The 5,799-nt window shown below is 40.6% G+C and overlaps 1 protein-coding gene across 1 annotated transcript in view; it reads right to left on the reverse strand.

Moving 5' to 3' along the window:
- The window catches only part of LOC106881713 (octanoyl-[acyl-carrier-protein]:protein N-octanoyltransferase LIPT2, mitochondrial), a 30,555-nt gene extending 26,198 nt beyond the window's left edge, over positions 1 to 4,357 (reverse strand). Inside the window, exon 1 of the mRNA XM_089348892.1 lies at positions 4,221 to 4,357. The gene's annotated coding sequence lies outside the window, so the exon portion shown is untranslated. The remainder of the gene's footprint in view (positions 1 to 4,220) is intronic.
- Positions 4,358 to 5,799: the final 1,442 nt, after the last annotated feature.

Raw genomic sequence — 5,799 nt, forward strand, 5'->3', positions numbered from 1 at the left:
CATGCAAGGTTGAGAATGTAGGCTTGTATCTGTATGTTCCTTCTTTTATAGCAGTAATTGTATAGAGGGAGAGATGGTAGGGTTATAATGTTGGCGCCGTTGTCTGACAGTGGCTGACAGTAAAGTTATTTCTCCCTCTGCCAAGTTGTAGCTGATCAGCCAGGCATCTTTCTCCATGAGACGTCAAGTGACCACTGGTCACTAGAAAGTGAAAAGAGGAAGTTTTCTTGAAGTGTCCTGTTTATATAGCCATGAAGCAGGGCAGTGAGTGAAAAGGATTTAGCTTGTTTACCTCAATTCTAGATGGAGCAGAAGAGGTCAGAAAAGGGTCAAGTGGTGGAGACCGCTTCGGCCTAGCTATTCAAATATGGGTAAAGTGGATCGAATCCACTTCACGCCTGCCAGGTTCCTATATATATATATTAAAGTAACGGTAAATAAATTTGGAGTCAAGATTAACTTCGTCTACTGTTCTTTCATCTTGCACAACTGCAACATCAACATCATCGATATAACAGCTCAAAACGAATAACTATCGAGGAAAGTTGTAAAACTCTCATAGTAGTTGATTGTAACTTTCTTTCTCCCTCTGGCCGATTGTCTCAAGTAGCTATCTGCCTGTGGCCATCTCTAGTTGTCTCCGTTCACTAACTGATTTTGGCTTATGGAGTTCTAGTATTTATAACCATGCAAAACCAAGTCAGAAGGAGAGACATATTGTTGAGAACAACAGATTTCGTTGGGCGTCTGTTATCCCAATTCAACATTTGGTGAAATAGAAGAGGTCACAAAGGTTAAGTTGTAAAGAAATAAATTCGGCTTAGCAAAGCCATATGCTAACTGTAACTTGCTGTCACTATTGTTTCTTCTGTGAGAAAAGTGCTGTTGAAATATAGGGAAACCAAGGCGGCGAACTGGCAGAAACGTTATCACGCCGGGCGAAATGCATACGGTACTTCGTTTGTCGTTACGTTCTGAGTTCAAATTCCGCCGAGGTCGACTTATCCTTTCAGGGTCGATAAATTAAGTACCAGTTGTGTACTGGGGTCGATCTAATCGATTGGTCCCCTCCCCCAAAATTTCGGCCCTTAGACAGAGTAGATTCGAACCTGAATCGACAGATTTCTCATAGTATTCTTTTCTACTCTAGGCACAAGGCCCGAAATGAACTCCACTACATCATCTGTTTGGCAAATTGTTGACTCATCGGGGGTAAACTCTTCTGGTTTCGAATTAAAGAAATATTCTGTATCATTTTTAACCGCTTCACAATTGATAAACTGTTTTCCCTCCAAATAATCTTGCAATAATCTGAAAAGATGATAATGAAATGGAGCAAGGTCAGGGGAGCAAGGAGGATGACTTCTATATTTAGAGCCATAATCTTTTCTCAAGTGACTTGAGAAATATGTAGTCTTATTACCATGTAAGAACAACATCCATTTGCAATTAACCAATGGTAGACGCTTTTTCTGTAAAGTTTTGTGCAATGCTTCCAATTGACGAGAATAGTTCTCCGCATTAACTGTTTCGTTTTGGTTTAACACTTCATGATAAAGGATATCCTATCCCATAAAATACAGAGAATAGTTTTTGCTGGGGATGGATTCTCCTTTTTCCCTGGATGCTGTCGTTTTCGTTGGATATGGTTATAGAGAGCCCGCTTTTCACTTGTAATGTTTCTACCCCAAAAAGGTTTCGTAGCAAGTCAACTTTCAATGACAAATAGAGGGCAATTCTTTGATTAAGCTGAGGAGTATTCAAATAACAACTGACATTCTGAGCAATTTTAGACATTTTTCTAAGTTCATGAAGGTGGGAAGTGAATTAAACTGATTTGCTATTACTTGTGCTGTTTGCTTTAGAATTTCCTGATCTGCGGCTTTCAAAAGCTTAATATTGGTTTCAGGTTTTGGCACAAGGCCAGCAATTTCGGGAGAGGGGGTTAGTCAATTACATCGACTCCAGTATTAAAATGGTACTCTTTTTGTTGACCCGTAAGGATGAGAGGCAAAGTCAGCCTCGGCAGCATTTGAACTCAAAACGCAAAGGAAGACAAAATGCCACTAAGCATTTTGCCCGGCGTGCAAACGATTTTGCTAGTTCTCCGCCCTCAGAAGCTTTTTATTGACAGAAAATGGTTGTCTAGGTAGAGGGGGAATCTGCGAGGGAAAAGATTCCCAGGCGAAACTAGTCAAACCAGCCTTGATATATCCAGACACTTAACGCTTCATTCCCATAGACGGAACGAATATTTCTTGACACTTCCATTGCCGAAGAGCCACTTTTGAATCCATACAGCGTGCAGTATCTGATATACACTCATTTTGAAAACATTATGACTGTAATTTCCCCCAATAGCCTCCATAGGCGCGTGCACACACACACGCACACAGGCACGTCCTCTACCCACACATGCACGCGCATCGATCATGAGGTTTTGGTTTCCATTCACTGCTTTGTCGTTTCTCGCTGAAGAATAACGCTAAAGATGCGCGTGACTGTGCACTACTTTCCTATTAATGTCTCAATTCAACTAGTGCTCCATTGATCAAACAATTAGAAAAGTCGACAATGACTTTTCTAATTGTTCAATCAATAGGACAGAGAATTCATTAACTTGGTGAATTAAAAGTGGGTGGAAATTTCACAATCAGGTAGGATCACTAGGACGCTTGCTTCAAATTTCACGCTGTGGGATCGAAACCGAAACCTCTGATCGTATAGGTGTGTGTGTGCGCGCGCGCGGTCGTGTGAGAAAGGTATTTACTGCTGGATTTTATCTCGAAGGAAAACAAAACACAAATATCGACTTCAACAAATCTCAGTGAGTGATCGAAACAGTTTTAAGAGTTTTCGTTGGTACCGAAACACTTTCAAACTTCGAATATTTGTATATTTTGTAGTATAGAACAGATAAAAAATTTTGTATTCGAAGTTATTCTATGTAAAAAATTGTCGTATTTCGGTAATTTCAACCAATCACTGACGTCTATTGAGGTGAAAACAATTAATGCCGTAACGGTGTCATGGGATCTTTTCCCTTGAATAAAATTAGTGCCGTTGTTTGTCAATAACAACTACCCGTGTTACTCTTATTTATGACATCGTTCGTGCGTTTGTACTGGTTTTAGCTTTAGGGTTTTAGGGTTAGGGTTCGGGTTATGATTATTTTTGCCATAACCTTAACCCTAACCCTATAACTCATAACCCTAACCCCAACCCTAAAACCCGAACCCTAAACCCTTACTAGGGAATAATGATATAATTAAACAGGGAATAACACACTTGACACCGAACAGCACTAACTGTATTCAGCTGAATAGACGTCAGTGATTGGTTGAAATTACAGAAATACGACAACTTTAACATGAAATAACTTGCGATGTACAATTTTTTGTTAAGAAGGTTAAGAGAAGAAGTTGTTTTATATGACACATTCTACCAGTGTCCCAAGTTTGAAAGTGTTTCGTTAAGAAAACAAATGTTGCCCGTCAAACCCCAAAGATCCGATGAAAATAGTGTAAGTTGTTCATAGTTTCTAGTAATTAGCTACACAGATCACAAATTCAAAACATGTTTAGTTTGTAGTAACGCCGTGCGCATGCGTAGTCTCACGCATGCGTGGAATTAAACAAGCAAGCTTTCCCGCTTAATTCTATCTCTTTCTTGCTGGCCAGCAATAGAGCATGGGCGTGTCAAGCAGTGTCTCTGACATTCCAACCTGGAGACAGTCTCTTTACGTGTATAGCTGTCACTCTCCATCTTTCGGACTTACACTCGACAGCTCGCTCACATCTACATAACAACGTCCCAACAACTATACTCACACACATAGAAGCTGTAACAACAAGAGCTAAAGATGTATATATTTACCACCAGAATAAATGTTGTTTAAGTTGATAGTCTGGAGTTCAGCGTTCCGTCATATTCTTTAATCTTATATAGGAAAGTCAGGTATACATCTAATGATGTATAACCAACTTTCCTATAAGTTCAACTTAGACCTGATTAATAAAATAGGATCCTAGGTACTGGAAATTGAATACAACTTTTCTGCCTGAAATTATTTTCAGAAATGGGATTATTAAAGTAAATTAAGTGAGAATTGATATGCGCTGTTATCTATAAGCACGTGGTAAATCTCACTAAAAGGTAAAATTTGGGCAAGGAAACAGAATAACTAGTCGCTTACACGAAGACTGAATAGGTTTACTCACCGTTTATGTGACACGATTTTCTGTAGTTAGTCTCAGCGACCGAGTTTTAGTCCAGGATTAAGAGCAGACAGAAGTTTAAGCTTTGGTATCTAGAATGTTGCCATGTACCCATTGCTTTCTACCACCTGAGCCATGTAAAGTCAACTTCTGCATTCTATAGGGGGTTAATGGAGAATATGAACGGTGATGGCCTTGAAGGCATGAGGACAGTCTGAGAAGTCTTTTTTGGAGGACTTTCAGATATGGTATTGCTACTCTCTAATTTTATGTAAGCTGGATGATAGCAACGAAATGGACGTTGCTTAATGGGCTTGCAGTAGCGAGTTGGCGGATCCGATTATCTGCTGACTCCATTGCATAGATAGTCTCACTGCCTTCTTTTGGCCAGAAAGGACCGGCAGTGTGCCTGGTGGCCTTAGAGAAAAAGGTTTCGAGGTGGGCCAGACAAACGGGGCTGAAGATAGACAACTTCCTCTTTGGTCAAGCCCTCATCAACCTTTTTAAGTTTCGCTAGAAAAAGGAAGTGAGTGTGGAGGGGGAAGTGCTGCATTCCAGCAAATTGAGTAAGAGTGGTAAGAACGTTCGGAGTGAACAGGCTTGTTATGAACATGGACCTGTAGATTGAGCTAGGAGGATAGGGTGAAGGCACTTATTCTAGTGGTCAGAGTGATCATAGTTTTGTGAGTTTTCCATGAGTAGCACTCAGATGCCTGTTATCTTTTCGTGAATTATTCTTTCTTGAATATTTTGTTTCTTTGTTTTTGGTATTTTAATGTTTACACGCTTTCATGTATCCACACACTATATTATATTGTATCGTCCTGTACCGTTCTCTCTCTCTCTTTATTTTTTTATACATGAATATGGACGAAGTGGACCCTGTTGTGTCTACCACTCTGATTGGTTGGTATTGGCACATTTTCTCTCCTGTTGTATTGCGCGCTAAGATACAATCCAACCAATCGCAGCCTTCAGATAAGGTCACGTGAGACAGTCTTTTCTGAACCTCAGTTTGATCCGACAGCATGTTATAAAAGCTAGCTTTTCATTGTCCCATATGCCAGTCCGGCTACAGATCTCCTGAAATCTAGCCGCTGGCCACAGAGCACACAGCCAGTTCCAGCAACGACCCAACAGCAGTCACATGGAGATTCAACACTCTACCATCAGTATACGGCTATCTCCATTTTCATCGCCTCCATCTACTTAACGACATCAACTACTCTACGTACACACCACCAGCGACGATCGCACAGGTTCTATCTTCACACTGTTTGTGAATTACTTCACCATGGATAACAGCAAATACAACCTGCGAGAACTCCTGTACCAAGTAACCGGCAGCAGCATTGAAGCCACAACTTCTTACACGACATGTGCCTCTCCCCGGCTCTGCTACGCGGCCTCAACTTCTTGCTGCAGCACCTCAACCACTGTGTACCTTGAATACGAACTGGTATTTTATCATTCTTGTGTCCGAACATTCTTCTAACTTCATTATAGACTCTTTTCTATGCTCTGTATTTTCTCGCACACATCCATGTTTGTATACACATACACTTTACTTACATGACTGCCT

The sequence above is a fragment of the Octopus bimaculoides genome, chromosome 3 (genome assembly GCF_046866305.1).
Source record: "Octopus bimaculoides isolate indiv1 chromosome 3, ASM4686630v1, whole genome shotgun sequence".
Lineage (NCBI taxonomy): Eukaryota > Metazoa > Mollusca > Cephalopoda > Octopoda > Octopodidae > Octopus > Octopus bimaculoides.